This window comes from Argentina silus, assembly GCF_951799395.1.
Source record: "Argentina silus genome assembly, chromosome: 6".
Lineage (NCBI taxonomy): Eukaryota > Metazoa > Chordata > Actinopteri > Argentiniformes > Argentinidae > Argentina > Argentina silus.
Genome location: NC_139660.1, coordinates 10,060,272 through 10,078,705, shown reverse-complemented (window position 1 = coordinate 10,078,705; position 18,434 = coordinate 10,060,272). Strand labels below are relative to the sequence as shown.

Sequence of the window (18,434 nt, the reverse complement as noted above, 5' to 3'; positions counted from 1 at the left end):
TTAATAACAGTGTGGTGAGGTGAGGTTACTACTGCCCCGGCACTCCATTTATCTCAGGTTATTACGGAAAATCATGCACCTGGAACGGAAAACCTGCACAGGGCTCCCTACTCAGCTGATTCTTCATCAGGCTCTCAGTGCTGAGGGGGGCCGCCGTGAATCCCAGCACTCAGACCTGTCCAAACCACTCTCTTCTGCCTCAACACACACACAAATTACAAAGAAACAGAGCTCTCTGCTTGTATTTTTCTCTTACTCCTTTCCCCATACAAATACAGAAATCATGCTTTACTGAGATGGGAGCTGTTGTCATTCATGCAGATACATCAACATACAACATATGCAGGTCCGTAGAACCCACTCATAAATAACATATAGTAAAGGTTATTTGAGGAGAGTGAAATTGTGTACATCCATTCTTAGCCGATCTACACACCGTACATGATTTCACAGTGAGGATCTTCTCTCTATCCTCCTGATACAAGCATGCTTAGCATGCGTTCCCTTGGCTCTGACGAAAACTTGAGCAATTACAGAGTAAACAAACTTGTGAGAATTCTCAAGAATTCTGATGTGCCATTTGTGAACTGGGAGATGAAGGCACAAGAAGACAAAGAGTTTGCTTGAAAGAATCTCACAGCATCAACAGCTCTACTCCACATCACTTCTCATGACTCTCAACAAGATGGTGGCACTGCACGAAACCTGATTGTTGAGACAACCTGGGAGAAGAATGACTTTCATGTGAGCTTTCACATCTGAAAACTCATGCTTCATCGATTCAATAACACCTCTAACTTTCACCTATCTAGTCAAACCGACTCATGAAATGCCTGTACCCCATTTGGTGCAATTCTATCACACCTTCACGCTGTTTTCCCTTGAGGGCTCAGTAAACAACTCAGAATTTCAAATAGCAAGATCAGATTTTGACATCCATTTCTCATCCAAAATGTGATGTTTATCAGTAAAAATGAGAGAGAAACAATCACAATCTCTACACTTAAGCTAATACCATAGTATTGGCATTGTGAAGGCTTGCCAATGATGTAGACCGGGTGACCGCTGTGACCTTTGAATACTGTACATACTATATGTATTTTTAGATAATATGGTGCATGTACATGTAGTATGATCCCAGTCAACATGTTGTTGACATGTATTAGGAGCTTTCAGGGAAATGATAGCCCCCCTTTCTGGCTGCTCAGACAAGGCCGCTCAAAAGCCCATCCATCCGCCACTTGTTTTATTGTGGGTAGATTGATGTGTAATCTGGTATAATCCCTGGTGCAAATTGATTGCTTCATAACTAATATAACCCTCTCTAGCAGTTTAAAAAAAAAAAAAAAAAACTCTAATGTAGGCCATAGCGTGGATTTGTCTACTGCTCCAATTCTGAAAGGTGAATTAGTATAAACTTTGCAAAGGCATATTGTATTTCAGTAGGCCTACACCATGTGTTACACATGGTGACAGCACAAACCATTCGATTAAGTAAATGAAATACAGAACATCAGAGATAACACAGGAAGGGGTGGTCTGGAGAGCTACTTTGTGTAACTGGTTTGTTAATCCTGTCAATATTATTTGAGAGAGTACCATTATTCTTCATTTAATTCATTCAAGTGAGGGTTAATCCAAATGTCGGGAATGCTTTACCTTCCATGGTTTAAGACAAATTGAACAAACCATTTACCTGGGAAGCGAGGGGTAAAAAAAACCTTTGAGAGGTACTCCACAAAATGCAACATTTAAGCTCTGCTTCTATTTCAGATCACTGATCTATCTGACTGCCCTTTTCAATAATGCAAAGGCTAAAGAAGGTCCACATGGTCAAGTCTAAATCCATCTAAAATGATCTAGGGCAGAATACACAGACTGGACTTCAATCAAACCCTCCATAGTAATGTTCTTTTTTGCAAACTACAGTACTGCATTAATACCACAATGTTGGTTCAGACCACAGTATGAAACATGAGGCACCATTGAAGTTAAACTATGTCCTGAGTCAGCTGCTTTCTTGTTTTGTTTCAATGACAGACTAGATGCAGAGTGGTGGGTGGACAGAGAGCCATACTCAAGCATGTTTACAGTACACTGTTCTTCTTCTCCCAGAAGACGCTGGGGTTGGGATGATGATGTGACTATTGCTAGAGGAGGAAATGCCCCCGGGAGCCACGTTCTCTCTTATCTCCTTATTTATCCCCTCTGTCCCTGGAGGAAGGATTCTGCTGAGGGGCACTGTGGAGGACAAACCATCTCAGAGGAGGGGCGGGGGGGGGGGGGGGGGTAAAGAGTCTGATTCCCTACACAGGGAAAGGAGATTCAGTGAAACCTGAGAATCCCTCAGTAGCACGGCTAGAGTAGATAGAACACATGTATGGTGTTGTGACTCTCTAGGCATTGAGAGCCCATTTAGCAGAAGACAGATCTAGGAACCACAGAGACGGCGTAGGAGGCATCCTTCATTGTTCCTAATGGCATCTCAAGGCTGAGTCTGGCATCTTTTACTGCGCTAACTGCGATGTGTGTCTGCTTTGTTTTATAGAGATTATACCCACACGTAGGCTTAATCTGCATGGACAGTAGCATGAAAAACACACACACACACACACACACACACACTAACATACATATATTATGAGTCAGGCACTTTAGTACTGAGTGGCGTACAGTTGTTATGCACCATATACATGACTTTCAGCTTATCATGAGTGACCTTATTAGAGGAGGTGAGCCTCCAAAACTCGTGATGAACCCATCTGAGGGACATTCAGCACATTTACTGTTCCCTACTAACCATTCTGCTCTACAGCTCCACTAATTGGCTGTGACAGAATTGTGAGTGTTATGAGAAGGAGGAATCGGCACCATTTATAGACAACAGTGCCTGGGAGGGATAAGTGAGAAGGCATGGCCAGACATCCTGTTAAAAGAGTGCTCACACATAGATATAGGAGTAATAAAGGAATGTATTCCGTCCAGTGAACCTTGGTTTACATGCAGGGTCCATAGCTGTGGGTCCCATAAATCTTCCATCCTAAAAATGTCAGCACCATTGCCCAGGAGTCCTGTATTATTATGCTTTTTCGCTCATGGTATTTAACCTTGTTTGAGCTTCTTACAAAAACATTTAATCAATTAGCCACTGCTGCACATTACATACATAATTTAACAGGACTGGATAATATCAACCACATGTATCTGTGTTTTCACATTTAGGTTTCAAATACAGACCAAGAATGTCAATGGCCTGAGGGATCAGACCAGCGGCCTAGAATACAACATGATTGACTTTGATTTATACACCTGATAGATGGAATCATATCCCTTTTAAATGAAATAGTCAAGTCATTGGGGAGATGCCGTAGTGCAAAATGTTTGAATCATAAAAGAGGACAAAAGGGAAACAACTTGAAACAAACGTTTTGCCATTTTGAATCGTAGCAATCTTGCAACTGATCTTTTTATGTCGTCATATTGTAAAACATGTGCAAACACTATTATACCATAGTTTCAATGATAGCCATTTAATCTGTGTAAAGGATTATTTCAGTCCATGGACTAGTGATTAGGTGGGAGGATAAAGAAGACTTTTTGGAGTGTGGGAGCTGCTGGGCCATATAAGTGTGATGGTGCCCTCTGGATTACCAGTATTATGAGTCTTATGAGTCTTATGAGTCCAGTGAGACGAGCAGTAATAAGGCTCGGTTAAGCACTTCCAACACCGTAGTAACTAATCGTCAGAGCAGAGAGGCTATAGAAAGCACGGAACAGCCCCCAGAGTTACCTCCAAATATTATGGGAGCGAACAGACGAGCCCCGCAGGACACGATATCACAACACACACTGCCGAGCGGTCATAAAAGATTTATGAAACAACTTTGCCCCCAGTGCAAAGTATTGGCACTGGAGTTAATCGTGTGATTACACTAATAAGGGTGAAGCAGAGCGGCAGATGGACTGGACGGGTGTGAGGAGGAGTGACAGTGTAGTAGAGGGACCTGATGGGTGTGAGGAGGAGTGACAGTGTAGTAGAGGGACCTGATGGGTGTGTGGAGAGGAGTGACAGTGTAGTAGAGGGACCTGATGGGTGTGTGGAGGAGTGACAGTGTAGTAGAGGGACCTGATGGGTGTGTGGAGAGGAGTGACAGTGTAGTAGAGGGACCTGATGGGTGTGAGGAGGAGTGACAGTGTAGAGGAACTGGACAGGTGTGAGGAGGAGTGACAGTGTAGTAGAGGGACCTGATGGGTGTGAGGAGGAGTGACAGTGTAGAGGGACCTGATGGGTGTGTGGAGGAGTGACAGTGTAGTAGAGGGACCTGATGGGTGTGTGGAGGAGTGACAGTGTAGTAGAGGGACCTGATGGGTGTGTGGAGAGGAGTGACAGTGTAGAGGAACTGGACAGGTGTGAGGAGAGGAGTGACAGTGTAGAGGAACTGGACAGGTGTGAGGAGGAGTGACAGTGGGAGGGACAGAGGAGGTAACAGGGAGAGGAATAAGAGGGAGGCAAAGTGGGGCTTCATTAAAAGGTGATCACCATGCTATATGGCTGTAGAGCAGGAGCTGTGCACCGGGCTCATTACAAAGGCTGTCCTGGTCAGTTGCATGGCCATTTTGATCGCTTCCTCTTATGGTGTCCAGCTGTGCAGCGCCAAAGTGGATAAATATCTTCCTTTAACAATACTCTCAGATCGCCCCCGTTAATAAAGCAGGGCTGGGAACAGACAGAGGGGGACATAAGCAGGCCAGGTCTGCATAATACTGTATACTTAGTGGTCTGTTGAATATATCCAGCACTTCCACTATGTGAGCTGAGAAGTCACTCAATGGAGCTTAAATTGTGGGGTCAAGTCATGACAAATGCAACCAAGGGAATGTTTCAAGTCACTGCACATTGAGGAGAAACGCACATGAGCTCCTCTACACATCTCTTTACCAAACACAGCCAAGTTTGAATGACCTATCTTTTCCAGCACTGCAGTACATGAGCCGAAATAATACGAAGGCTCAATTTTATATACCAACATTACTGAATAGTTATACAGTACACTACTGCTAATGGATGTGCAATTCCAGAAGGAGCATAAATTACCTGTAACTGTGAGATTTATAATCATCGCATGGAGCTTACTCAAAGCCTGCAGATTCCTTCTAGCTATAGCAAATCAAGTGCAGGCTAAAAAGCGACTATGACAGAATATTAGCAAATGTGTTTAATGTTTAAGAGTGCCTGAAGTGCAACACATCTTTCATTTCATTATATATTCATTGTAAATACTGGCAGATGTGCTGAGTTAGGGATACTGGGAAATACACATAGCCACTTACAGTAAATACATCCTCCCATTGCATATTGGCTAGTTAGTTGAGACTGATGTAATAAAGCTGTACAGGCTCAAAGATAATGAGAAATTATCCTCTGCTTCTGCTCCAAAATTGTCCATTATGCACAAACAAGTCTAACTTACAAACATCATAAAACTAGCAGTTTTTAACTGACAGTATGAGACACATCTGTATACAAAGGAAATGTGTGCGTACATTGCTTCACCGCTGTTTATACTGCTTATACTGTTTATACTGTTTATATTGTTTATACTGTTTATACTGTTCATACTGTTTATATTTTCTCGTACTTCTATTTTATTTTATTTTATTCTATTTTAAAACTTATTGTTGCACTACTCTGTGGCACTGTCACTTTTGCATTTCACTGTATACTTGTATGCACGTGACAAATAAAGAATCTTGATCTTGATCTTGAAATGTCATTTTAATCTTCTACTGTTGGGTAAGTGATGGCAACACAAAGGGGGCAATCCGAGGGTAGATTGGGACACCACTGAACAGTAAATTAAACAGTGTTGCATTTAGCACGTTCCTATCATAGTCGTTGTATCAGTTCAGCAGTCCAAACATAAATACTGTACTGCATATGAAGGACTTCAAAATGACTGTGCTATCAATACATTGTAATTGCTTTACAAGTCTCCTAACTTTTGGCTGTCTGAGTTCTCAGAATGAAATGGCCTTCTCTTAAGGCATGGCGATCATTAATGTGTTTGTGTTTCTCTCTGAGAAGTAGGGGTCACTGCATTGATTATTGGATGTCTGCAATATTTAATTTCATTGACTGCACTTACAGTGGCCCTTGAAGCTTAATCACATAAAGCAATAGCTTCATCAGACGCTTCTGACAATCTCATTAATTAAGAGGCTCGATCAATTTCTTGGGAAGTGTCTAAGCAATACATTTTACCTAGCATTAAATGTCAAAACAAAAGGCTGCCAGGTCAGCATATACTTCCCGAAGATTTTATTTCAGACCACTAGTATACATTACTCCTATCACTCTGGCAAACATACTCATCTGAAAATATTCTGCATTTCAATATCTTCACATTTCATTGTCTTAATAAAGGTTCTATAAGTTATTCATTGACTTTGTTATACTTTCATACTTAGTTCATACATCAAAACAAACTGTTATAACTCATCTGTTGACATTATATGAGTCATTTAGTGCTTGACAAATAGTGAGCTTATATGTGACTGCACTGTTATTAATAAATATACAGTAAATATAGAATGCATAAATAAACATTGTTATTTAATGTGCACACCAACTTTAAATAAACCCTTTAAACAACCTTTACAAAAAGTAACCCTACAGTAAAGTGTTACTAAAGTGAATGTAAGAAAAGCACAGAATGTGAAAATCCCAGCTGAAGAAAGGACAAAGGGCTTGGAGCATGTGTCTCATTACTATGCTGTGCATGATGAGTAAGAATGCTTAACAGGCAAGCCACCACAGTTTCTAGTGTTCACTAATCCCAACAAATGGGATTGAAGTGCCATTCCAGCCCCAACAGAAAAACACAGTGACAGTAATACCACACTGCTTCTTGCTAAAGAGACAGCAGAGCGTGGTGCAGCCACAGCACTCACAGCGAGGGCCGCGTCCACCTGTCAGACGTTTGTTTAGAGAGTCATACTGTCTCAATGGGCACCCTGGGGGGAGGCGCGGCAGGACTCCCCTCAATCACACTCTGGACGAAAGGTTAGCGGCAGCTCTGTCTCCCCTAGATAGCCTGGCAGACGGAAGCCCAGATCTTTTCCCCCTTTGAGAGGGAAAGGGTGGGATCTATCACCATCAGGGCTGTCAGTAAACTCAGATGGGAGTGATGGCTCATCCCTCTCATCCCCAGAGCCAGAGGTGACAGGGCCCGTCACCAAGACGCCACTTCCCCACAGCACAACACTGGGGCGGCAATGGTGGACAGCAAAAACTAATAATCACAGCCAATGCTGTCATCTGTCACCAAATAATTAATGTGTGTGTTCGGCAGGGACACAGTCTGGGGAGTCATGATCACATACAAGGCAGTGTACAGCCTGACAAAATAGGCATTTAAGAGGCTCACTTTGTGAGTCCTTAAGAGCTCTAGTCATGGGAACAGTAGTTCTGGATGTGAGACGTCATATAGTGAGCTGTGCTGTGCAATGGGACCATGGAGATTGAACAGACCTCCAGTGAAAACAGCCATAAGCAGAGAGGGGAAACGCTCCCTCCTCCTCTTCCTTTGCTTTATCTCTGCATCCCTGCAGGGGAGTAGCAGTGTGGTGACAGCCAGGAGACCCAGGCAGGCAGAGCTGCAAGCATGCAGATTACAGACCAATCTCCCCTACGCTGACACTGTGGAGCACGCCCTTACAGTGATGGGTGCACCTCTCCAGTCTTGAATGTGACTTAATGCCTGAGAGGGCCCTCAAGATGGCTTGGTTTAGAATCTCTATATTGACAACAGCAGCAATTAGCAGCACAATGCTTTGATGAGAGCTCCATTATAATTACAGGCCCATAACATCACTCTCCTTTCTGTGCACAGTGGAAAGCGTTTCAATCACAGATCCTCATCATGAGCAAACCACACAAAGTCCATAATTGCAGCAATAAATTGGTGTTAATGCACGTACTATCCTCTCTGGAGATTCTTTGTAGTACAAACAAAGGTGCTGTATGAGTTGTGAGTGTAGCATGAAAGTGCCTTGACGTAAAGTGGCTGTGTATTCACTAGAGAGCTGTTATGGGTAATGGCTGAAAGATAATTACCTCAGAACAACAAAAGGCGATTCCAGAAAGTTACTCTACAAAGATATAGTAGTATGCTTTGTATAATCTACAAAGATATATTTACCTTGTGCATATTTAGGAAATCATCCTAGTAAATTCTCAAAACAATAATAGATCAAAATTCATGGACAACCATGAGATATTTCAATGTGTGCTCAGGTCCACATTGGAGTGAATTGGCTGATCTGCATTGTCGCTGCAGGTGTGGCTATTTGGAAAATGGTAATGTACCCCAGCCTCAATATTCCCTGGACATACTGTATGGTGCAGCCCTCCAGTCAGTATGAGGATTAGTAGGCCATTCACATGATAAGCAGCATGCACTGAGAGAGAGAGAGAGAGAGGGGGGGGGGGATTTCACATACACTGCTCAATAGTGGAGCTCAATGCTGATGAGCTCCCCAATACTATTGCCATCCCTATGAAAGACTATTCAGAGACTCCACCAGAACTTAAATCCCTGAGCCTTAGTGTACTGTAGAGCTTTGGTTTATTAGGTCTCTCCTTTTCTCCAGTATAGTCCAAAGTCCAGAGAGATACAGTAAGAGCAGTGCTGAGAGTGAAGTCATTCAGATGTGGGGCAACACATTCCACACTGCCGGTTGGTTTAGAAAAATCAACACTGTAGTGCTGCAGCACTAGGAGGTGTTTGATTTTGCCATTCACTTTCGACAAATGTAATTGTGAAATAATGGGAAGAGCGACATAATTCACACTAACTGTGGTTTTAGTAGCTGTTGACAGCTGGTTTATGGGACGGGTTATGGGAGAGATGTTGCTCTAACTGAGGCTTGTATTCCCTCAAGGCAGCCCAACCCATCTCTTCTTTCCCACTCTCTCCCACTTTCAAATCACTCCCTCTGGCCCTCCTCAAAGTTGTACACTCAAAGTTGCCCAGACAGGATTTAAAGACTCCCAGACTATCAGTTACCTTCAGTGTACAGAACAATGTTCTTCTTCAGACACTTGTTACCTATCACTCTCGCCCCTTCTATCTGTCTCTCCCATGAGGTTCTTTCCCACTCTGGAGAACATAGAAAAATTAAAAAGGTCTAGACTGCCTTCAATTAAAAGCCAGATCAGGAAAAGATGGGTAAAAGCTGTTCAACACATGTACAGTGACGTGTGTTTGGCAGATGAACAGCTCATCAGTGCAGAGAGACAGATACAAGCTGCTGGACAGGTTTTTAGTCATTTGGTTGCCAGTGGCTGAGGGGGGCTGGGTGAAAAGAACACTAGTCATCAGCTGGCTGCTGGAGCGGAAAGCAGGAAATGCCCTTCAAAAAGCATTGATACATTAACAGAATGTGATTAAAGCCTGTAATCATCAATCATCAATCATATCAATCATTAGATTAATTTCACAGGTCGACATTTAATGTCCCAATCAATTACGATGAAAAATGAGCACTTTCTGCTTAATCTACTTCAAGCCGAGAATGGCTCTGGCAAAAATCAAGTTCCCTGAAGACCATCACAAAATTCCCATGAAATATGCATTTAGCAAACTAGCAAACATTTGTTTCTTATTAGTCTTATTTGTTTTTTATTAGTAATGGAATTACATCAAATAATCAGTCATGATATTGAACCACTAAACCCTCTACTACTACGGAATGTCCATGTCCCTGAGAAATGTCTTTGACTCAGAAGAAACCTGAGAACCACAATTTTAAAGTAAAGTTCAGGACAGAAGTTACAGAGTAGGCTACACACTGCAATGTGAAGGGTTTTCCTGACTCATCTTGATAAGGCATGAGGCAATTTGAGCCAGAATGCAATCTTTTCTTGAAGTAATCTCATGTCTGGTGAAGAATGACTGAAATTGTGTTAGAATTACATCAAATACAAGAGCAGCCCAGTTTCTCTAGGCTCTAGCTCCTTCTTCTTTAAATACACAACCCAAGGGAAGAGCTTTCTCTAACACTGGCCATGTGCTGTCTGTATTTTCAGCTCAGCTTGTGAAGCTACAGAGCACAGCAAGGCCTGGGACCGAATCAAGGGAAATCAATGCCGTATGGGCAAATCAGTCAATGTGTTACACACCTTTTGTTATTCATTAAACACAAACAGGGTTGTAGCTGATCATTCCGTCTGATAACTAAAGGAAGCAATTAAAATGGGCCGGGGTAAACGTCACAGTGCTAAGCCACTCCAGAGAGAGAGCTGGCTTTTCATCTGCATGTAGCGCTGTGTCGGAAGGTTGAGATGAAGACTCTCAATACCCTGCAGTGACAAAGAGGACAAAACCCCAAGCTGGGCTGAGACAAGAAAGGCTTCTGTTCTGACTTACTTGCATGTAGCGATTGTCAATTAGTAGCGGGTGAGTCAGGATATGAGCATAGACATGAGAATGTTTCTGCAGCAAGTGTATGCTATCTGTGAGAAAGGTTGCTAAAAGAAATATAAATTATGTTACGCCATTTTCAATCTGTCTTTCTGATAACAAACTAGAGAAACCCTTAATTGTGCTCCTCACTGGACAGCTGTTAGTTCAAATTAGTTTCTTCCACGGGCCACGGACATGGCCTTTTAGGTGACATATCCTGCCACGACAGCTGGGCACTTCACTGGGTTAATAAACACTGTTAAATACAAACTCTGCTCATTCCCCTTGTTTCTCAGCCTGCATACGAGGGACATGTGGAGGGTCACAGCATAGGACAACGTGACACATTCCCTCACGGGCTCACTTCAGGACACAAGTGTCACATCACGGAGACAGGTCCCTCTCAGAGAGGCTGCCATTGTACCCTGTCACTCAACACCACTGTGACGCGAAGTATCACTATCATCCTGTTTTGGTTGAATGTATCAATAAGCAAATAACCTTGTCACTGAATTTTATCAACTGTGAGGAAAAGAAGACTTCACAGTATGCCATGTGTCATATACAGTACATGAATGATGACAAATATTTAAATAATCCCTTTCCGTCTGGTCTAATGAATTGAACGTGCAGAATGTCTTTCTTAGGACATAACTCTTGTCATAACAGTCAGGTCTCTCCTCCTAGCGGCACATTCACAGGGCGTGTCAGGACTCATCCTCCTGCTGGATGTAGACTCCCTGGCGGAGTAGCCGTAGTGAACCGGTAGAGCCAGACCCAGGCTGCACCAAGGACCCACACCATGGCCGCCAATTCACCACTTCAAAAACACTTCAAGGTTCCTCTGTGACAGCACCTGCAGAAGCCAACAGGATCTATCCTAGGATGCAATGGAGAGACTGAAAACTGACTGGAGAGGCCTCCATATCAATAACCATGAATAGCCTTTTTTTTTTTATCTACATGGCTCTCCTGTAAAAGAAACTCAGGTATCAGTTAGATCTCCCTGTTTAAATAAAGGATAAACACATCCAAAAATGTGTTCAAGGAGTATATGTTGACACAGCACAGACAAAGGCAACCCTAGTCATCATGGCAAACTAGTCTACCTTGTTCACTACCTTATAGGTTACTTGGTCATTTGGATATGAATACTGGTTATACAAATGCTAAGTCATGGACTATGCTTTAACAAGAATGAGAGGGATCACTAATTGGTGTGTCCAACTGCCATATGACCGTTTCTGACAAGAGCAATAGACTTTTTCACTGACGTTGGCAAAACAAAAACTTGGAACAATGCTGACTAGCTAACTCCATTGAAAATAAAACAATCTGGCCACCTACAGAGCTGAAGTTGAGAGAGATTAGGTAACTCCAGGAGTCACACAGTCACCAGCCATGGATGCCACCCTAAACAACTGAGGCTAGAAAATCAAACGGTAATTAAATTCCATCTATTTTGAACTCCTCTTCTGAAGCTTGCGGTGGAGGGAAAGACTTTGAATACCAACTTCAAAGAGGAGAGAAATAAACAAAAATCCTCCCTTCATAGGGCAACCAAATTACTAGTGTTACGGCAACTTTGGTTTGATCCACATCCAAGTGTGGTAAAATGTTACACGTAAACCCCAGGCTATAACCTATGTGTGTATGTGTGTGTGTGTGTGTGTGTGTGTGTGTGTGTGTGTGTGTGTGTGTCAATGGAAGAACCCACCTACTAACACCCTGTGGAGGACACATCTGCCAAACAAAACGAGTGTGGAGCTTTAATAATAATCAATTAATACCTGGTACAACACAATAACAAGGAAAACAGCTCAAATCCGGACCGCAAACTACACAAAGACGGGATTAGCTCCATTAGTGCAGGAATCTCGGAGGCAATTAACCTGCCATGAGCAAAGCCCTTTCTTAGATTCCAGCGTGTGGCGCCGGCTGAGAGAGACGGAGGCTCGGGAGACGTGACAAAGGTGGGGGCTGTAAAAGCCGCCCTGAAGAACTCTCCACTCGTAAAGATCAGAATGCAAGGGTCAACAGGATCATATGGGTGGAGAAGCCACCAGTGATAAGGTGAAGACCCCAACCAGCCCCCAACAATAGCCCAGCTGAGCTGGTCATATTTGCAGAGAGAGGAGTAAGAACAGAGCAAACTGGACTTTTCCACTGCCTGTCTGGCCTCCTCTTCACTGAGGGTCTTTCCTCTTCCTCTGTGAGGAGCCATCTGCTTCCTTTTCCCATTCTTTTCTCCTGGCTACGTTCACACACTGTCATTATGAAAAGGAACATGCTGCCTGTGCTGCAGGACCCAGGACGAGGTGTAGCAACGTGTAGGCTAGCCAGTCAGAGATAAACGGCGACTTCTCTAAATGAATGACTAAGAGACTATAGATGACTGTGGGATTAGGTGCTGACAATGGCCTGGTTGAAAGACATAAGCCTCGCTGCCTGAAATGTAATCGCTCTCTAGAGCAGTCCCTGTTCTCTGCTGAACAAAGTAAGACAGACAGCTTGTGCAGGGAGACTTCTCACCAAAAGACACCTATGATGGAGCACACAATCTTAGAGAAGAAAAAGTTCACGAGTTCAAAGTATCTTGCCTTTTTTCTTATTACTCATAAATCAACCTACGCTTGCTTTTGTTCTCTTAAAATGTCTATGGTTACATAGACTAGAGAATATTTACTTTCAAAACAAATGAATAAGCTCATTAAACAATATGCTGTAACCTTTTTCATGCAAACAAATTATTTTTTATTATCAGGAGAATAATAATTTTCCCCCCACGCAGCCACAATTTGGAACATAATTATAGTTACTTCCTCGTACCTAATCTTGCAATTAGATTGTATACTTCATAAAACTAATTTGCATAATGACAACATCTTGCTTTTTAAAAAACAGCCTTGTTAAAGAGAGTGATCTTGGGTGAAATGTACGGGAGCCTACAGTTCAGCGGGAGATGACGACCGCGTGGAGAACAGGCCCTGTGTGTGTGTGTGTGTGTGTGTGTGTGTGTGTGTGTGTGTGTGTGTGTGTGTGTGTGTGTGTGTGTGTGTGTGTTTGCTGTGACCAGATCGGTGTACTTTGTTAATGAACAGAAATTATTGAAGTAAAAACTCTGTAGTTAGTTAAACAAGACTAGACAAAATGACCTGACAGTCTCTAATCAATAAAACACATTGAAAACATGAGAGTAGATTCATAAATATCTTATTCATAATCAACCCCGCTTCACCAAGTGCCTCCAAACTCAGACTACACAGAATAACATCATACTGTACAATTATATCTCCAGAACATGTGACCCATGTGACCACTTACTCTGAATAAAATACATTTTCTGAAAAATACAACGAACCAAACTGAAGTACCAAACTTACCCATATCAAGATCCAATGGAAAAAAAAACAATTACAGAAATGTCTCTGAAAAAATATCTTTAAACCTTGACTTGTTGTTATTCCTCAAAAAGACATGTAGTATAATATTCCACTCAGAAAAGCCTTGAGGCCAAAGTCTCAGTCTGACCCAGAGAGAAACAGCTCAGAGAGGTTGGTGGCTGTCTGCTACATGTAGAGAGAGGCAGGGAAGACACTCTGAGCCAGCTCTCCAATATATGTGAGTCGAGCTTGCCTTGTCTATCTGTGTGGCCACTGTCACATATCCTCCGTGTTGGAACCTGGCTGAGGTCACTGGTGCCGATCTCGCCTGGGACTGCACTGAATACTCTCTGAACAGAGCCAGCCCAGCCATAGCCAATGCCTGTGTGATGGTGTTGGGTTTCACCCAGGGTTTTGGGGAGGGGTTTTAAGGGCCTGGCCAATAGGAGGGTTTGTTGACAGTTTGATTCTACTCAGGTAGAGCAGACTCCTCCCCCCCACTTCACCTGGCGTCAGCTGAGTTAGAAACAGAGACAGTTGGGGGAGGGTGTTTATCTTATTGTTTAACAACAAGCCAGCTCTAAAATCGCGTGCTCTGCTGTTTGTGAGGGGGATGTTTTTCCATGGAGCACGCTCATTGATTTGAGTTCAACCATGTCTGAATGGATAGCCATCATAAAGATAAAGACTAGAGTATTCAAATAACTGGTTGATCAGGCACAGCAATCTGTAGTTAATGTTCAGATCACCTTCAATTACATTCACACATAAGGGAAATGCTATAATGTAAAGGTACACAAATAGAGGGCGGCAGGAAGCCTAGGGGTTAGAGAGGCCGGCCAGCAATCAGTCGGTCGCTAGTTCGATTCCGACCCCAGGAGGGAGCCGGAGGTGAGCTGGTGACTGGAGGGTTGCTGGCATCATATCTAAGGTATCCTACCACTGCCATTGTGCCCTTGAGCAAGGCACTTAACCCCTAACTGCTCCAGGGGCGCCTGACAGGGGCTGACCCAGAGCCCAGAGCTCTGTTCTCCCTGGGAGTGTGCATGTGTGTGCATGTGTGTGTGTTGATCCCCTCGGGGATCAATAAAGTATTTCTTCTTCTTCTTCTAGATACATAAGTCAAGTGACTCAAGTGTATCAAGAAAGGCCTTTGGCCTTATCATCAATATTAAAACTAAAGACTTGTTTGATATGTAAACAATCAATAGTGGGGAGGGAATTTGCCTTTATGCCATAAGCTGATACAACCAAATATTTCATTCAGTTGTCATCATTCATAAAATATTGGGAAATCAATGATTTTGCATTCTGCAACAATTCCTTATCCAATACCTTACAGCTATGGATGGGACAATCTGTGTGCTGAATACAATTGTGACCCTATGATGATACACAAGAGTTTTAAACTCTCCTCTCACAAAGAACAAATCTATCAGGATCATGTTACCACTTTAAAATGGAGGGGTATTTCCGAAAACGTTAGTGTCCAGAGTTTATGAAATTATGAATAATAATTACAGCCATTTACTAGGAATGCGCAGCAAGATAAAAAGCTGTATACAGTGTATATACAGTGTTGGAAGTATTGTTTATCGTTGGATGGTAATTCTCAGCAGAATATTTAATGTGTAACATTATAATAGACTCCCAAAAACCTACCTAGCTATGAGCTGTATGATGCAAGACGGAAACATTTATTCAAAGCCAATTCTTATGTTGAATGAGCTAGTCTGCATTCCTGTGTTTATTTGAGTACGGTAGTGATTGCACACTGTGCTGTAGCTCCCTGGCCTATCTTTAACGGCCAATCTATGGCTCTCAATCAAGCTGAACTAAAACAAAGCACAACTGTAATACTCCTGAGTGTCATACAGTACTGCCGCGGCTGCTTTGAAAGAGAGGATCCATTTCAACTTCATATCAGAGAACACATTTTCAAAAGAAAACTTCTCATGTTACTTATAGAGATTTATGATTACGGCAAAATGAGCCCATACAATTTCACAGGGTCGAAAGAAACATCAAACAAAGTTTGTACTTCCCCCCCAAAACAGAATGACCACCTGGCAAAGTAATTACTCTCCCAAGTCCAATTTCATAGAGGCATGTGTTATTAGTAGCCTGATGCTCTCCTTAATGACCGTCTCATAATTATGCTTTCATAAACAATGTATCAGGCTGAAATCCAATAATCTGTGAACAGTACCTCCCAGCCTCCTTTGAAAAGAAAGTAAACTCTGTTTGTTGATCAACTATTACAAGTTCCAATGCAGCATGGTGCTACGTGGCATTTAAACACATTCATCAAATGAAAGAGTGAAATTAATGATAATAGAATATGCTCTCTGTAATGAGTAGAAATGACAAAAGTCTGAATCAGTTTGAGAGTCTGGGTCTCGAAGTATTGCCTGCATATGTACACACACACACACACACACACACACACACACACACACACACACACACACACACACACACACACACACACACACTCAGAAAGTTTGGCGTAAGTTTGTCAGAAATCAGTTTTATAAGAAGGGCACAAGTTTGATGGAAATCTGCCACTTCTGGCCAACATCCTCCATAATAATAATATAAACCCCCGAAATGGACTTTAGCTGTTGACATTGACGCTGTAGACATTAGCTGTTGTATTTCTGCATGTACGCACAATTCAAAGAGGCAGCTACCAGAGACAGAAAGGCGAAAAATCAGTGAGCACTCCCATAGAACAACCCTTGGCCAGTAACAACATGTTCTATGTTGTATAGAACCCAAGTGTCGGGTAGGACACTCCATTTTAGAAAGCACTTTCGTGACCAAAACAGTGTTCGTAAATGAAGTATTTATTTCAAGGGATCTCTTTCCCTGATCGCTACCGATTAAACATATGTCATTACCATTAAGCTCCTGATTGCAAACTCCCTATTTGGCAAGCACCAAGTGAATATCGAACAATCTAAACAAATAAGTTATAACTGCTTTTTATAAATGGTTCATAATTTAATTATAAACTGCTTATAATATAAAACGCTTTAAGTCATTTTTTAATTATAAACTATTTATAAACCCTTTGCAAAGGGTACCTTAATGTAAAGTATTACTAAGATGTTTGCAATACTAGAGGGCAATGGTTTAATGAGAAATGAGATGGTCCTATACATTGAAGAAGAAGAAAAAAAGTATGAGCCCCTCCCGACTAAGCTTCTGCTGAGTGGCCTGGGTCAAAACCCCCAGATTAGTGGGAGCAGAGCCTGGGTTGAGATCACTGGTGAATACACGAGCAGTGTGGGATTGCACCACAAACTGGGTGTGAAAATAGACTGTAAAAACAGTGGCACGCGTTTGCTTGTCTGATGAGAATACTATGTTAGTGTACAAGTGTGGAGAGAAAGAGTGTGCCACTGTGTGTGTGTGTGTGTGTGTGTGTGTGTGTGTGTGTGTGTGTGAGAGAGAGAGAGAGAGAGAGAGAGAGAGAGAGAGAGAGAGAGAGAGATGAAAAACAATAAGCATTCACTATTCATCCGACTGGGCTGACTTGGCATGTTATTTTCTGAGGTACAAATGTGTGTGGAGGAGAATGCAGACAAATCATTGTTCATCAGCTATCCCAGGAGGTATTGACAAACTGGAGATGTATTTAAATAGCTGATTTAAAACAGGAAATTAGTCAATGTAAAGGCCCTTTTGGCACAGCATAAGAGAGGAGTGGATAACAGAGTGGGAGTGGGAGTGGGAGTGAGTGGGTAAGATATGACATCCAACTGGTCTAACAGGGGCACCACTGGCACTCATCTTCTCTATTCATCTGGTCTGTTAAATGATAGTGAGTACAGTATGATACAAGGCTCCTCCTCTATTGTGAAACTAGGGTCAGGTAATGAAACCTAGAGCAGCATAGGCAGTTCATCACCATCATCCTTTTCTTCAATTTCCTTCCTTTTTCCCTCACTAACTTGATTAGAGTCAAGGAGATAGACACACACACACACACACACACACACACACACACACACACACACACACACACACACACACACACACACACACAGGTGCACAAGCATGCACATGTGTACACACACACAACACACACATACACACACACACACACACACACACACACACACACACACACACAGATCAGGGTGGTCCTCTTCATTCTGTGTGGATGCGTATGAATGCTTCAGTGTCCTGCTTGTTGGCTTCTTTGTGATGGCATTGTTTTTTCCTCTGCTTCTCCTCTCCCAGTTCACATTATTCAGTAGGAACACCATCACATTTTTCTTGACTAGCTGTGCTGTGCTCTGTTAATCCCCTGTGTTATTTTTGAAGTCAGAGGGAGAACTCAAGAAGAACATTGAACAAACAAAGCCTTTAAACATTCAGACTGATTTTATTCTGAAGACAATTACTGAATGTTCAGCTGCTTGGCCTTCAGAGCAGAGAAGCTTGCAGGAATCAGAGGGGAACCACACAAAGGAAGCCCTCATGTTGAGAACGGGAGGCAAAGCGCAGTGGGGTCACAGCGAGCAGATTCTGTGTTTCACATGACTTCCAGCTCTGGAGGTAGTGTTAATAGAAA

General features: G+C 42.5%; 1 protein-coding gene across 4 annotated transcripts in view; it reads right to left on the bottom strand.

Annotated features, from left to right (window-relative positions):
• Positions 1 to 14,137, bottom strand: part of ptprfa (protein tyrosine phosphatase receptor type Fa) — a 117,221-nt gene extending 103,084 nt beyond the window's left edge. For all 4 annotated transcript variants that reach the window (XM_083671685.1, XM_083671687.1, XM_083671686.1 and 1 more), the window contains exon 1: positions 13,850 to 14,137. The gene's annotated coding sequence lies outside the window, so the exon portion shown is untranslated. The remainder of the gene's footprint in view (positions 1 to 13,849) is intronic.
• Positions 14,138 to 18,434: the final 4,297 nt, after the last annotated feature.